This window comes from Mandrillus leucophaeus, unplaced genomic scaffold (genome assembly GCF_000951045.1).
Source record: "Mandrillus leucophaeus isolate KB7577 unplaced genomic scaffold, Mleu.le_1.0 Scaffold148, whole genome shotgun sequence".
NCBI classification, from domain to species: Eukaryota; Metazoa; Chordata; class Mammalia; order Primates; family Cercopithecidae; genus Mandrillus; species Mandrillus leucophaeus.
The window spans coordinates 2,361,313-2,378,835 of NW_012101454.1; the positions used below are offsets into that span (position 1 = coordinate 2,361,313).

At 38.4% G+C, this 17,523-nt stretch overlaps 1 protein-coding gene across 5 annotated transcripts in view; it reads left to right on the forward strand.

The window, feature by feature from the left end:
- DYNC1I1 (dynein, cytoplasmic 1, intermediate chain 1) overlaps window positions 1–17,523 on the forward strand; it is a 340,924-nt gene that overhangs the window by 253,742 nt on the left and 69,659 nt on the right. The gene's annotated exons all lie outside the window — the stretch shown is intronic.

Here is a 17,523-nt window from a genome sequence, read left to right on the forward strand (position 1 = left end):
TAGTTCTTGATATTAACTATACTTAATATGTACCAATTTACCCAGTTTCTTTTCATTTTAAGGCTCATGCTCAAGAACATGGAATTAACTAAGGAAAAAAAATAAGTTAAATAAAGTAGAGGGCTTTTTTTTTTTTTTTTTTTGGTCGGTAGGTTTTTATTACTGCTTCAATTTAGTAATGCATTAGTGGTCTGTTCGAGGTTTCAATTTTTTTTTTTTTTTTTTGCCTTTGAACTAGATTTTCCCAGAGAAATTCACATTCTTCAGTGAGAGTTACGTGCTATGTTAAACCCACTGTAGGATATTTATCTGTGCTCAAAGTAGACACCACATATTAAGTGACCTACTAGTACCATAGGAAAAATTGCTCAGGAGAATTTGTACCTTGTGAAATTTGCAGTTATTTCCTTGTGGCCCACACAGAAATATTCTATTTGTGCTTAAGTCCATCAGTAAGTAAATCTGTGAATTTTGTTGTTGATATGGTATCATTGCCAATTTTAAAAGAACAGAAGGCTTCACGTAGAAAATATTGAAGTGGTGGTATGTGTCGATCTAGTTCTCAAGACGTATCTTTCTGTCAACATACTTGAGTGTACTGTTCAGTTAACTTTCAATTATTCCTAATTAGTCTTTGATACCAGTTATATATATGATACGTTTTATAACTGGCAAATATAATTGGGCAAATATAATACATTGGCGTGTCTTTCTGAAGCTACAGTTAATTTAAAGATAAGACGGGATCCCTGTAATTGTACTGGTAGAGAATGGGTAGAAGTTTGCCCAAGTGACACATACCGATCAGCATAAAATGTCACTGCTTCAAAACAATGGAAAAACTTAAAAAATGAAAATATGTTCCTATGGTCTGCCAAAACCATCCTGACATTTTATCTGCATTGGTGGGAGGAGGGTTGGGGACAGTGGCAGGAAGTTTATTGTTACATTTTTTTCATGCCATGAGAACAAATTTGAAAAAGTTTTGACAAAAGGTATATGGATTGTGATTGATGTGGTAGCACCTCTACTGAGAGAGTAGTTCTGTTAATGTAACTTAGACTTGAAAGATTTATTTTGGAGGAAGAGGGTCTGTGACTCATGGGTTACAAATAACAGCAGAGTTTGGGTTTTTGCTAGTGGGTCTACAGTATGCTCTGTGTGTCTCTGCTTCAGTCTGAAGATTACTATCCTCTCTTTTTTGTTGGTTGATCTGTTTGAAATGGTAATTGGGAAAGGGGTTTAGTATGAGATAGGAAGTAGAAAGGAATTTTAAATCTCTATTCTGCCTGGAACTTTGGCTGTCTCAATATGGGAGTAAACAATTCAAATTAACCTCTTGAGGAAAATCTCACAACAGATTATATTCTATCGGGGAAAGAAAGTGAAATAGAACTAGAGTCCATTTTTAAAGCCAAAACATAAACTCAGGTGAGCATGAGCTTGAGTGAGTATGAAGATTGTTTGTCTGGAAGTGTACAGTATGTATGTGACCATGACTTCAGCTAGTGATGAGCTGTGGGAATCAGCTGAATTTATACATACTTCTAAGTGCTTAATTTATCATTTTCTCAAAATATTTACAAGTTTATCAAGTATTTGTTGACCACTCTGATAGAATAATGGCCTCCCAAAGACATCTCTATTCTTACACCAGGAACCTGTGAATGTTACCTCAAGTGGCAAAAGGGACTTTGCAAATAGGATTAAATTAAGGATTTTCTAAAAAAATTTTTCCATGTGTTATTGGGGTACAGATGGTGTTTGCTTACATGAGTAAGTTCCTTAGTGGTGACTTGGGGAAGGGTGGGATGGGGGTGAGGGATAAAAGACTGCAAATAGGGTGTAGTGTACACTGCTCAGGTTATAGGTACCCCAAAATCTCACAAATTAAGGATCTTGAAATGGAGAGGTTATCCTGGATTATGTGGATCGGCCCAATGTAATCACAAGGTATCTCATAAGTGAAAGAGGGAGAGAGAGGCAAAGAGGGTCAGACTCAGAGAAGGAGGTGTGAGGATGGAAGCAGGATCAGAATGTGTGATGTGAGAAAGAGACTCAACCAACCATTGCTGGCTTTGAGGGTGAAAGGTGCCATGAGGCAAGAAACAAGGGTGGCCTCTAGAAGTTGGAAAGAAAGCAAAGTAGTTGATTCTCCCCTAGAGCCTCCAAAAAGAAACATAGCACTGTTTACCCCTCAATTTTAGTCCTTCCAACCTCCAGAGCTGTAAGATAATAAATTTGTGTTGTTTTAAGCCACTAAATGTGTCATAATTTGTTTTTGTTTTGTTTTGTTTGAGACAGGGCCTTGCTCTGTCACCCAGGCTGGAGTGCTATGGCATGATCTTGGCTCACTGAAGCCTCAACCTTCTGGGCTCAAGTGATCCTCTTGCCTCAGTCTCCCAGGTAGCTGGGACTACAGGCATGTACTACCACGCCTGGCTAATTTTGTATTTTTTGTAGGGACAGGTTTTTGCCATGTTGCCCAGGCTGGTCTTGAGCTCCTGGGCTCAAGTGATCCTCCTGCCTCAGCCTCCCAAAGTGCTGGGATTAGCAGGTAATTTGTTACTGCAGCAAGAGCAAACTAATGTTAATGCCTACCAACTCTTAGGAACTGGCTTAGGCACAAAGAACAACACAGAGAGAAGAGAAGCCCATCTCCTGCCCTTCTGAGGCTTCCAACTCCAACAGATCCATTTTATTATGCCGTGAAGAAATTAAGCCCAATAGAATTGACATGATTTTCACATAGAAAATCAGTCTTGAGTACCAGTGGATCCTTCCACTGCATCTGTATCCTATGAATAGGATGAAGGGGAAAAAATCACATCCTGTCCCTTCCCCACAAACTTTGTATGTTACCTTAAGGGCTGCTGTCCTCTGACCAGAGCAGGAAACAAACAGCTTAATGACAATCAAATAACTTTTTACTTAGGAGGACTCATCTATAGAATAGAGTCATGCTTTTGCTTTCTGAAGAGCTAGAACGACCTACAGCCATTAAAGAAAGGGAAGATGACCTGTTCTCTCAGGCAATGGCCCTTAACTTAATTGAAGAAACTACATCCTAAAGGAGTTAAGTCCCGTGAACCAAGTGACACAGCTATAGAAAGAGCCTTTCCAGAACATGAGTTTCCTGACTCCCTTTTCAGTTTGTGCCCCTTCTCCCAGCAGACACGTAAGGTTCCAGCTGCTTTTTCAGAATCTGAAATAGGAACCCAGTGCCTTTCACTAACCTACTTCCCAGCACACCCTGTGGATTACAAAGGGAAATTAACATGTAAAGAAACCCTTTGGAAACTAAAGGAGGCATGTTAGTTCTCTTGCTATATTACTTGGCTGGTCTCACTGTTGGTGTCATTTTCAAGTGTGGGGCTTGATTTAATAGAGACAGCCAACAACTGTGGATCTAATCAAATGGGGCTCAAAGCACGTAACTTTCAGTGTAGGGAGCTGTAAGAAATATTTTCAAGTTTTGGAATGTTCTGACAGGAATGAGACAGAAAATATTCAAAGGAAGCTGGAAAATCAAGCTACGGATCTTGCTTTTCAGGTCTGTTATAGTCACTTTGTGAAGTATTGCAGACAATTCATTATAATTTATCACACTGATACTCATAGATTGGATGAAGCCCAAACACAACTGAGTTAGATGCAGATTAAATTACCTCTTACTTAAAAGGAGGGTGGTCTTACCAGGGCAGGATGGAGTTCATTAGCAGGCTCAGAAGCTTTCCTTAACTCTTCATTATCTGGTTTCATATTATTCCTGGCTCCGCAGGATCATTGAACACCTTCGTTTTTTTCAACTCCTGGAGAATTGCACCGGGCACTTTGTGAATCTCACCAATCAACAATTCCAAAGATAAAAGACTCATCATCACAAGTCTATGCACAAAGCACAAATTATTGGGAAATCTGTTCCTATTCTTTGTATAAATTCATTTTTTTTCTTTTTTAGAGAAAAGAAAAAATACTGCCCTTGTGCATTTTAATTTAGATTTGTATGAAGCAAAATGTTGCTTTTTATTATGATAATTGACTGACACATACATTGGGTGTAATCTAACATATGTTTAGGAATTTATTATCACATTTATTCTAGCTGACCCATAATATCTCACATATAAATTCGATGAAGAACATGGTTCAGAATAGAATTCTACTGACAGATGGTCTTTAATATGCCTCTAGACTCTTTCCTGAACTGGAAATTTCAGGCTCTATGTAAATGCCCCTTAATGTGTACATCCTACGTCTTACGATTGAAAATAGTATTTCCCTTGTGGACTGAGAAAAATCCCTGAAGTGTTGTAAATTTAATCATTTGATCCCCCCAGAATTTTTATTCACATATTTTTCTTTATCTCTTGGTTTGTTATTTTGTCCTTTTAAAAACCAGCTCAGGTTGAACTCTGGGGAATTTGATTCCCATTTGACTGTTGATCTTCCAAGTACACATAAATGTTGTGGTAAGAGGGAATTGCCTTCAGCTTAGAAATGAACCCACAAGGACACATTTCTGGTCCTTTCTACGCTGCAGCCATTCTCGGTCTATGGGTCTCTTGCAAAACTTCAAAGACTCTCCGGTGGACACAACAATGGTGTAGAAATTGAGGGCTCGGTAAGAATTGGGATTGGTTAACAATTTAAGACATACGTTTACCCTTGTCCCTTCCATATATCGTATAGTACTAGCACTTAAATTCAGTTTTTTCAAGTTCTTTTTAGTACTTCAAAGTGTCAGTTTATCGATAGAACCATCAAGGTAGACATAGTCCTAGAGGTCACCTGGTTCATCTTTGTGCCTTAGGCATAAGCATGTCTAAGTCATTCTAGGCAAATAAAAAAAGACAAATCTTCACTAACACTGTTTCTACCTTTGGCCTCATTGCTTTGTTGGGTGTAGGGCTTCACTTCTTATTGTCTTCTTCAAGGTTTATATTCACCACATAGTTTTAATGTGAAGAAGGACATATTCTTGCCAAATTATTTTATTTTCTTGCTAAATTTAGAATGATCCAGCTGCTTCTGTGTACTGTCACAGCTGGCAAAACCACCGCAGTTATTCAGAAAAACCATGTGAAGACGCTGTGCATAGTGGAACACTTTAAGTTTCTTTTTTTTTTTTTTTAATGGTCTCCCTATAATTTCTGACCTAAGTGCCTTGGTAATATCTAAAGTGGGCTAGTCCATGACTCTTTGGGTGGATCCTCCAAACGTAGATTTATTTTACCAGCAAGGGATTGAGTGACATATGGAGACTGAATTTTTTTCTTTTTTTCTCAGCCTCCTCAAACGACAAACCCCGAATCCTACAAATTCAAAAAGAAATTGTCCAAAGCAGGACACATGTATCATGAAATTGTTTTTAGACATTCTTGCCAGTGCAACAGTTCTGAATCTGATTAGCTTATTTATTTTTTTTTTTTGTATTGTGCTGGTAAAAAATAATACCTGATAACTGAATTCTTCTCTTGGATTCTGTAGCTGATGAATGTTATTGCTTCTTTTATATGGCCCAGGAAGGGAACACAGACTAAGAAGCTGGCTCTTCTTTTACATGCTTATTCTGTCAAGAACGAGAAGGAAGTACCATATTTTTGAATGCTGTATTTTCCTCCTTTGCAAGGACTTAGTACTTTTTCAATAAAAATAAATTTAATTTGTGGCTACACTTCAAGTAAGATGGTTTGATGTCAACGTACAGCAGTCCCAGCTCTGGACTTAGAGAAGTTGTGTGGCTGACTCCCTTAGCGTCACTTTTATGTGGTTGGGTTAGCTATTCTCAGAAACCCCAAACATTTCTGAAGATCCTAAACTGGAGACATTCACAAGTCTTCCCTCCCTTTTTGCTACTAATCTTTCATGTTTTAATGAGCACCGAAGTTAATACTGCCTACACTTTTTCCTGTCAAATTGAAACTCTTTCTTCTGTCTCGAGTAATCTGTTCTCTCTAGTTCATACTTTCATAAATCAAAGGGGTGGATGTCAGCACACACCATATCCAAATATCAGCTTCCTTTCTCTTAATTAAGCAGGATTTAGACATTTGATTTGAAGAAAACTGTTGCTTTTTAACATACAAAGGCAACCATATATTCATCTTCATCTCTTCCTGTTATTTTTTATCTCTATAAATAAAACAAAGTTTGCCTTCGCCTTGTACCACATCACTATTCCAGTCTAGGCCTAGAAACTTGAGTTTTATATTTTCTAAAAAAGAGACGAGAGACTTTGGTGAACTGTTGGCAGTCAGTACTGAAAAACCCACCTTTGATCTGAACATGCTTCAGTGAGCATTACTGTTAGATATTGATATTTTTGAACTTTTTCCTAAATGCAAGCCATCCTTTTATTTCCAAAATGTGACCATTTTGCCCAAGATTATTCTATCTCTCAATGAGACAACTGTGTAAAAAGTATGTATGTTATTTCATATCATTTGAGTTCAGAAGAATGTTCCTCAGGTCCTGTGTTTATGTCTCTAAGAAGTTCCATTTTTTATTAAAGCACACAATAGCGGCCCTATTCACTTTTCATAATAATAAATAATAATTCACATAATTATTTTGAAGAATAGACACATTCAATTTCAAAAGAACTTGTTGGATTGTAATGGCACTTTTGGTTTGTTTATGTAGTGACAAGATGAAAACAAAGCATTTTCTCCCAAAGTGACACTCAATGCAGAGCTTTCAGGAGTGACCCAATTGGTTTCCAAACTGCTAACTGTTCATTAGACTCTCCTGAAATGATTAATTGGTCTCAATCAGTTCCCAGTAGGAAGTACCCACCTCATGGTAAATATCACCACAATTGGTACTAATTAGCTCTGTTGTCACCTGTCCCGACTGATAGCCTGGGAACTGAGTGAGGTGAGAGATCTCTACACCAGCAGCAGAAACCCAACTGGAGAGACGTCAGAGACTCACTGCCAAGGCCACTGTAACAGGGAGGGAGCCCACAAGCCCTCTCTGCCATGTGGGTATGCATGAGGCTTAGCCTGTGACTACCAGTCCCACAGAGGTGAGGAAGTAAAAAATGTGGTGCTCAGGCAGGACGCGTATCTCAAAGAGAAGAGGCATTTGAATTCAACGGATGCAAGTTTTCACAGTATATTGGTGTCAAAGTCACCCAAGCTGTAGTTCCAATCTGGACTTTGCCACTTACTATTAATTTGATCTTAAGCCAGTGGCTTACTTCTCTGAGCCTGGGTTTCCTAATTGGAAAAAATATAGGCAAAATTACCCACCTAGTAGGACTGATACAGTGATGTGTAGTATATGCTTGACACTTATTTAGTAAGTGCCCAAAAATTTTGGAATGCTGGCCACAAGTAAATAGCCATGTAGCTGGGGGTGACAGTGATAATGTTCAGTAGCATTCCTGACAATAAACAAGAAAACTCCTAGTGTCTACATGGAGAGTGATGTTGAAGAGAAGTTGGGACCTAAACCTTCATTTCATTTTTATTTATCATTTTCTGAGAGCCTAATTATTTCAGTGGAGAGGAGATACAAGGAGAGATGTAAAAACTAGCAAATAGGCCGGGCACGGTGGCCAACGCCTGTAATCTCAGCACTTTGGGAGGCCGAGATGGGCGGATCACAAGGTCAGGAGATCGAGACCACCCTGGCTAACACGGTGAAACCCCGTCTCTACTAAAAATACAAAAATTAGCAGGGCACGGTGGCGGGCACCTGTAGTCCAGCTACACAGGAGGCTGAGGCAGAAGAATGGTGTGAACCCGGGAGGCGGAGCTTGCAGTGAGTGGAGATCGCGCCACTGCACTCCAGCCTGGTGACAGAGCGAGACTCTGTCTCAAAAAAAAAAACAAAACTAGCAAATAACCTTGAAGGAAATTAAGCTGTGGTATTCTAGCAGAGGAACATATCGTAAGTTTCTCGGTTGGGCTGGTTGTGAAAATGACAAATGATTCCATAAGGCAAATATCCAGACCCGGAAGGAAACTTATCCCACAATGATTTTGGGTCATACTCCACGAATTAATTGTTTGAGAACCGTGTTTTTCATTTTTCTCCATGATATGAAGCACCTACATGTGTTTGTTAAATACACAGATCACTAGATGTCTACCTTGGAAATTCTGACTCAGTATATCACAGTGAGGACCCAGGGGTTTCTGGTTTTTGTTTGTTTGTTTTAATTAACAAGCAAAATTGTATATATCTATTGTATACAACATGGTGTTTTGTTTGATACGTATACATTGTGGAAGGGTTAAATCAAGCTATTTAATATGCACATCATTTTTTATAGTGAGAACACATAAAATCTACTCTGCAATTCTTAAATATATAATATATTGTTATTAACTGTAGTCACCATGTTGTACAGTAGATCTCTTAAATTTATTCCTCCTGTCTAACTGAAATTTTATGTCCTTTGACTAATACCTCCTCAGTCCTTCTATTCCAGCTTCTGGTAACCAATCTGTGTGTTTAATGAACTCTCCAAGTGCTTTTTTTTATTCAGATAAGCTTAAGAACCATTAATTTAAAACAGTACTTTTCACATTTGACTGCAAAATACTGATGCCCCAGTCACACCCCCAGAAATTCTGACTAAATTGGTATAAGATGTGACCTGAGCATTTGAGATTTTTTAAAGCCCCCCCAATTGATGCTAAGTTACAGGCAAATTTGGAGTAATACTGATTTAGAAAATAGTCTAAAGGGTACCTATAAATGATGAATAAATAATAATTAGATGTAAAGTCACATCACAGATCAATAGAGTCTAGCTCTAATTCAAGATATGAAAAAACTGTCAAGAATAAGGACTTAAAATAATTAAACCACATAATAAATGGTGTAGTAACATGTTATACTAGATCATCAGGACAACCTCCATCATCAGGACAGGACCAATAATTACTACTGAAATTACTGGAGAAAGATTTGTTGAGCAAGAGGAGTACTCTGGACCACTTGTAGTGTTTAGAGATGGTTCTTCGAATCAGGAGGTAGTAATTTCTAATTCTATGTGGGAATATATTGTTTGTCTGTCTTTAAACTATATTACCTAATTCAAATCTTCCAACAGCCCCAGGGAAAATAGGCAAAAAAAATGCCTGTTCCATAGGTAGGGTAAGAACTCTTATGCTCCTGTTATAAACAAAACAAAATAAGGCTTAGATACCTCATATCCATTAGAATGGCTAATACTAAAAAGAAAGCAAAAAAAACAAAAACAAAAACAAAAAAAACCCAGAAAACAGAAAATAGCAAGTGTTGATGAGGGACATGGAGAAATTGAAACCCTTATGTATTATGGGTGGAATGTAAAATGGTGCGGCTGCTTGCATTAGTCCGTTTTCACGCTGCTGATAAAGACATACCCAAGACTGGGCAATTTACAAAAGAAAGAGGTTTAATATGGACTTACAGTTCCACCCGGTTGGGGAAGCCTCACAATCATAGCAGAAGGCAAGGAGGAGCAAGCCTTGTCTTACATGGATGGCAGTAGGCAAAAATAAAAATAAAAATAAAAGCTCATTCAGGGGAACTCCCCCTTATTATACCATCAGATCTTGTGAGACCCACCCACCACCACAAGAATACCATGGGAAAGACCTGCCCCCATGATCCAGTTACCTCCCACTGGGTCCCTCCCACAACACATGGAAATTCAAGATGAGATTTGAGTGGGGACACAGTCAAACCATATCACTGCTACAGAAAACAGTGTGATGGTTTGTCAAAAAATCAAAAATAGAACTACATTATGATTTAGCATTTCCACTTATGGGTATGTACCCAAAATAAATGAAAGCAGGATCTCAAAGAGATGTTTGTGCACCCATGTTCTTAGCAGCATTATTCACAATAGTCAAAAAGTGTCCACTGATGAATGAATGCATAAAACCAGATGTGGTATACACGTACAATGGAATATTATTCAGCTTTAAAAAGGAAAGAAATTTTGACACATGCTACAACATAGATAAACCATGAGGACATTATGCTAAGTGAAATAGCTGATCACTAAAGGATAAATATTATATGATAATACTTATATGAGGTACCTCAAGTAGTCAAATTTGTAGAGACAGAAAGTAGAATGGTGGTTACCAGAGGCTGATGAAGAGTGATGGGGGATGGGGGATAGGGGAGGAGTGAGGAGTTAGTGTTTAAAGGGTACCAAGTTTCAACTGGAGAAGATCAAAAGGTTCTGGAGATGGATGATGGTGATGGTTGCACAACAACGTGAACGTGTTTAATGTCACTGAAGCATACACTTGAAAATGGTTAGGATGGTAACAAATTTTATGTTATGAATATTTCAGCACAATTTAAAAAAATAAATAATTTGAAAAATGTCCCTCAAATATGCCAACAAACTTAGGGCTTAAAGGATTCACACAGCTACTAGGGTTTCAGAGCAGAAAGTCCGTTCTTGGGACTCTGGGTCAACCAGTCCTCCCTTTCTACCTCCCTGCCTCTCAGGGAGTAGAAACTGAAGATGATGCTCAGAAAGAAGGGAAGAGGGAAAAAAAATTGTTTGAGGAAAGGAGGATTCAAGCAGTCCAGACACAGTTGTCTTGAAGATAACAAATAAAGTTGGTAAATTTCATGAGGTCAGAAATATGTCTGCACGCTTTTAACAATTAAGATATATTTTACAAACCACAAGTTTACCCTTTTAAAGCATACAGTTTTGTGTTTTTTTAGTATATTCACAAAGTCGGACAGTTAGCATTGTCTGATTCCAGAACATTTTTATCATCACATAAAGAAACCCCGTACTTAGTAGTCATACCTCATTCCTTCCAAGCCCAGCCCTAGGCAACCACGACTCTGCTTTCTAACTCTATGGATTTGCGTATTCTGGACATTTTATGTAAATGGAATCATATAATAAGTGGCCTTTTATGAGTTGTTTCAGTTAGTGTAATGACTTCAAGGTTCATCCATGCTATAGCATGCATCAGTACTTTATTCTTTTCATTGCCAAACATTCCATTGTATGGATTTACCACATTTCGTTTATTCATTCCTCAGTTGAGGGACATTTGAGTTGTTTCCACTTTTTAACTATTATGAATAATGCCGCTGTGGACATTAGTGTACAAGCTTTTGTGAAGACATATTTTTTCAATTATCTTGGGTATATACCTAGGAGTGGAATTGGTGGGACATATGATAATTCTATGTTTAATGTTTTGGGGAACTGCCAGACAGTTCTGCAGAGTGGCTGCACCATTGTACATTCCCACAAGCATTGTAATGAGTGTTCCAATCTCTCCACATTGTCACCAACACTTACTTCCATTTTAAAAAAATTATAGTCAACCTAGTGGATATGAAATGGTATGTTATTTGTGGTTTGCATACCACCTTTGTATTCTCAGCATAAAAGCCAGGACAAGGCACATGATAGGGTCTAAATACTGAAAGGCATGAAAATTCCAAGGAATTCTAAGAAAAGTTATCAAGATTTCTAATCTATGGGAAATCAAATTTTAGAATCAGCTGCTTTTTATTTCTTAGTATAAACAGTGTCAAGAAGGAGCAGGTAACTAACTCAATCTTTGCTCCTGGGCATCCCCACATTAATGGGGTGATAACTTTTGGTAGATGCTTACTCCTCTTGGAATTTAGAAGAGTAGCCTGTGCACCCCAGGACAGAGACTTAGAGAGAGGAAGGGATAGTTTTAGAAGAAAAAAGAGGCTGGATATGTTGGCTCATACCTGTAATCCCAGCACTTTGGGAGGTTGAGGCAGGAGGACTGCGTGAACCCAGGAGTTTGAGACCAGCCATGGCAACATAGCTACATCGCTACAAAAATTTAAAATTACCTTGGTGTGGTTTCATGTGCCTGTAATCCCAGCTACTCAGGAGGCTGAGGCAGGAGGATCCCTTGAGCCCAGGAGATCAAGGCTGCAGTGAGCTGTGACTGTGCCATTGTATTCCAGCCTGGGTTACAGAGCGAGACCTTGTCTCAATAATAATAATAATAATAATAATAATAATAATATAAAGAAAAAAAGACCCTTTCCCTTCATCTCAATTAAAGTTAAGTGCCTGACCCATGACTCATGTCGTCTTGACCAGCTTCACACCTTCCATGTTGCCAAATGCCTGGTGCTACATGATTGCCTATAGGAGGGGTTTTCAACAGCAGTCTTCTCCAAATACACTTTTCATTAACAAAAGAAATATCTTTGTGGGTTTTTTAGGTACTGGCAGAAATACATACTAGTTCACTAGTAGCTAGAAGCATCTGATGTGTCTGCCTCAAAGCCCTCTGACAGTGAAGCATTTGTTTTTAGGCAAATAAAACGTCAGCCACCATTAAACAGCATATGGCAACAATATGACCAGTCCCTCCCTGAGGACTATCGTCTCCCCAGAAGAGATGGTACTTGAAATAGGAGATGCTTTTTGAAAGCAGAACCCCTATTTCTCCCACCCAGGCATGATGGCTGTGGAGTGGGCAGAGTGCCACGCACGGAAGGTCAGAGGCAACCAGATCAAATGGGAGCCTAGAGGGTAAGCTTCCCAGCCAGGAATGACCAAAGGTTGTTCACCCTGGGCATCTGGGTCTGTGGTTAAGGGGAAGTACCATCTCTAAGCTGGCCTGGATTAGCTCTACAAAATAGAAAACAGCCTCCACAGCCACTTAAAGACGGGTCTGGGCTAACTTGAATTGAATGTAGTGATAGTGTGCGGTGAGTGAAGGGAGACATTCCAAGCTGAATCTCACCCTCATCTCTGTGGAATTCCCTGTGAATGGTGTAAACTAAACTGACTTGTCTTTAAATAGACGATGAAGAGGTGGAACTCTGTTTAGTGGGTCAGCTCATGTGCAAGTGAACATGTGGCTATATGGATAAGGAGGTGGTCTGTCTTTGCAGGGGCGGCCAGTAACTGGGCCATCTGCTCAGGATTAAAAAACAAACCCTTGGCCGGGCGCGGTGGCTCAAGCCTGTAATCCCAGCACTTTGGGAGGCCGAGATGGGCAGATCACGAGGTCAGGAGATCGAGACCATCCTGGCTAACACAGTGAAACCCCGTCTCTACTAAAAAAACAATACAAAAAGCTAGCCGGGTGGCGGGTGCCTGTAGTCCCAGCTACTCGGGAGGCTGAGGCAGGAGAATGGCATAAACCCGGGAGGCGGAGCTTGCAGTGAGCTGAGATCTGGCCACTGCACTCCAGCCTGGGCAACAGAGCGAGACTCTGTCTCAAAAAAAAAAAAAAAAACCCTTTGGTCTAAGGCATCTGCTAAAAACTTTGGAAACTGTCAATAGAGATAGCTTGGTCTTCAAAATATAGTCTCAAAACCTTGCTTGTCCGAACTTGGGAGGAACATATTGTGCAAATAATCAAAATGTGATGCTTGCCCTATTAGAAATTGTGGTTCCTGATATAACACTGTCTTTGTGTTATATGTGTTGGAATATTGACAGTCAGTCTTACCAGCTTTTCATTAAGCTTGTTACATATGACCTCATCATATTTCTGAGCCCCTGATTTGACCAACAATATGGCCACATCAATGAAATCAATAGCCTTGTGAAAATGGAGTTCAACTGTAGCGTCAGGAAAGATTACTTTGATTAGTTAACATTATCGAAAAATCCTCACCAACTTTATAATTATTTTCCACTCACGTAAACTACTTGATTGATTTTTCTTTTTTAAGTATTTTATAGAGATGGGGTTTCGCCATGTTGCCCATGCTGGTCTCAAACTCCTAGGCTCAAGCAATCCTCCTACCTTGGCCTCCCAAAGTTCTGAGATTATAGGTGTGAGCCTCTGAACCCAGCTTGATTTGAATTTTTAAAGGCCATACGTTATTTTCCAAAGTAATTCTAAGGCATTAACATTTTAAGGAATAAAATAGAATAGGAAATAGTTAAGACTATAAAAATATCTATACACATATATATTCTTATAGAATAACAAGGCTAGGAAACTTCTTGTTTTCAGTTAATTTTGTTTGTCTGCATTTTGTTAGTCTTAGTTTAATAATGCTTTATTATAACACTGAATAACTTAATGTAAAATTTCAACTGCATAGGGAAGTAATGAAATTTTTAAAAATAACAATGGTGTTACTAATAATGATTTTTTAGATTTTATCTCCAGAAAAATGTACTGTTAAAAATGTAGGACAAAAATCCCCACATTTTTTAGTAGTGTCAACCAATTTTTCTGAAATGCTTTTTTACTTTTAACCAAATAAAGGTAGTTGACAGGATGATATCATTTGCTCTTTTTACTGACAGTCAGTAAATTCTATGACAATTAGCAGCAACAGCAATGACTACATAGGTAACTGTGGTAACAGCAAGGGGTTGCAACAGTAAAAGATTTCTGAGATCTTTTACTCTGAGGATTGTCAATGTAGACTTTCCAAATTAAAAGAGGAGCTCTCATTGTCCAAACTGTAGGTAAGACTATAAAAATATCTATACACATATATTCTTATAGAATAACAAAGCAAGGAAACTTTTGGATGAAAAATAAAAAATTAACTCACTCATCCAAATGTTGGCCACCATTACATCAAACATCAGGGTATGTAAAGACATCTTGTGAAATGACTGAATTCTCAAGTTTACATCTAGGTCATTGAGATCTTACTATCCTAGTGTTTTTACCTGATAGTAAAACACTATCAGGTAATAGTGTTGGTGCATAGTGTGGTGTACCCTGGATACCTGTGTTGAACACAGAATAGATATGTAAACATATCTGTATATATTTTAACATATATGTCATGTAGTACATATAACATATATTATAATTAATGTGTTGAGCTTAAGATATAAGTGAAATTGATGAACATAACTATACCTCATCTTCCAAATAGAAAATGAAAAAAAAAGTCTACTCTTTTTCCTCATGGATATATTGTAAAAATAGGTTTTCAGCGAAACAAAGTAGACTCTGGAGGCAGAACTCTGGTGCTGCAAGCTGGTGTTGCTCTTTTTTAGCATTAACTTCACTTTTTATCAAATTTAAATAAAACTCTGAATTTGAGATAGGGGGCTTTTGTGATATTTAAAATTTTTTGAAATGGTTTAGTAGTCCTTTATTGGTAGTAAGTGTTGGATGAATGGTTGAATGAAGAATGACCAAATTAATGAATGGACAAGTAGGTTTTGGAGTTGCCACCCTATGGGGTTGGGTTCTAGTTGATTGCCAACTATGTGTTTCAGTTTTATAGAAATACCTGCACTGCTGGTTTTCCTCTGGTTTAGTCTCAACAAACAGTACAAGCTTGGGAGGGATATTTGCTGGGATTTAGCTGAAACACAGAAGCAATCAAGTAGTTGAATTCTGCATTTTAAAAATTGAATGACATTCCTTTATCCATATTGATTTGAGCTTTGGTAAATTCAATTGTTGATACCACCTGGATAATTTTAAATCTTTCTGAAGCTTTAAAAAAAAGTTTCCAACATAGCTCCAGCAACATAAGAATTTCATCAATTGAAAGCTAAGAATCATTTCTGTGGGATGTGTAAAACAAGAAGCTGACCAGCATTATTTTCTTTTTCTTTAATTCAGTATCATTATTGAGAGTTATTCTTGAACTTTATGAAAACCAGATTGGGGCATGAGCGTGTTCTCCATTGAATCATGTTCAAGGAATTGAAACTGAAAATCATTCAAAGTAGGGAAACATGACATTGAAAAATAGTCTACATTCTTTATTCTCCCTCAGAGTATCTGAGGCTGTTTCTAACTAGGAAGCCTTAGGCTGACAGGAGATCTGGGTTTGGTTTCTTGTTTTTTGTCTTGTTCTGTTTTATTTTAATAGATGTTTAGTTTACTAGTCAAAAAGAGGTCTTAGGTTTTTGTTTGGGGTTTTTTTGTTACTACTTTGCTGGTATATCAGTTATGACCTTGGATCCTCTTACTCATTTGCTCCAAAAGTTGTGATTTCTCACCATTGTCCACAGAAAAAATTCCAAATAATCTCATTCAAGGCTTTCTGCTCTCTAGCCCAGGCAATCTCTTAGCCACACTTCTTACGATTTGATTCTTCCATGCAAGTCCCCTCCCAGTCAAAACAGACTATGAGCTGCTCACAAGTCTCGTTTTGCTGCCTCTAGTCCTTTTCCTTCATTATTCTATCCTTCAGGAATGCCTGTTGCTTCTCTCCAGTCTTTGAATGTTCCATGTATACTTCAAGGTGTGATTCATCCTCTTCCATGAGGTCTTTCCAACCGTCTCACCGTTTCCAGCCTCCTCTCCCCCTCCCTAACTAAAACAAATCTTCTCCTTCCATCTATCCCCCTCACACACAGAGACACACACACACACACTCCACATGCTCCTACAATTTAGTCATAGCGTGTATCACATTCAAGGCTGCTACTTGGGTGTGCACGTTGTGCTCTGCACAAGAACGTCAAGCCAAAGGGACACGTGGGGATGAAAATCCTCTTACTCTCCATTTGCCAAGGCGTGCACCTGCCCATATGACTGTGTTTCTGCAGAGGATACCTTTTTCTGTTTTCCACAAAGGCACTGTATGGACTAGTAGCCCATCTGTTCATCTGCATCCATGTTTTTTAGTTCCCTTTCCCAGAGCACAAATTTGCTGAGGGCAATGACCACCCTTTTATTCCTACCATTCCTGGTAAAATGCCTTCTTTACACATGGTAAGTTCTCAGTGACTTCGTTTAATTTAATTAAGGCATGAAATGTATTGACTAAAAACAATTACTTTAGCTTATAAATGCAAATATGAAAAGTACTGTAGGAATCAAAATGGACTTAGCAGATGTGGAACAGTAACTTGTCTGACTTTAAGTGCATTATGGTTCTATGTCAGCTAAGTAATTTCCTACAAAATGTAGTGCCCAGTAGTCTTTTGTGGGGCTTCAGAAACCACATTTGTGACAGACTATGACAGACCATGGCAGAGCTGGACTGAAATCCATTTCTGGTTGTTTGTTAAAATAGGCAAGGAATAACATTCAGAATTTTCTGCAGTGGGCAGAATTAAGGTCAGGAAGAATGCCCATGGGAGGTGAGGGAATTTTGGGAGGAGTCGGTTGGATCAGTCTGAGGTCAGTATACTTCCTGGAAGTCTACATTAAGGCAAAAACAAAACGAAGACCTCATCTTAAAGCCCTTGAAGCTAGAATGACTCTGCCTTTACCAACACTGCAAATTGTGTAATTTGACGTGGCCATGCTCTCAAAGTAAAAAATTGCTTCGTAAAGGCTTTAGTGGAGAATTAATATTAGTTCTGTTGCAATTTTATGTGACAAATGGGAAATGTCCATAAAGCAAGCTTTACAGACCACAAAACAATGATGTACTTAAGATAGGTTTTATGCCTATTTAATAAAATGGACAGGACTTCAAATTTCAGATTGCAAGGAGTAACCATTGGTCTGCCTCTCCAAGAAAGTCCCGTGCCTATGTACAAAATTTCTTAGTAACTATGTACTTTTACAGTCCCAGCTTTAAATTGCTTTTTGTTTTCCAGGATGTATTGAGTTTATGTGATGAACTGTTTTCAGGAAG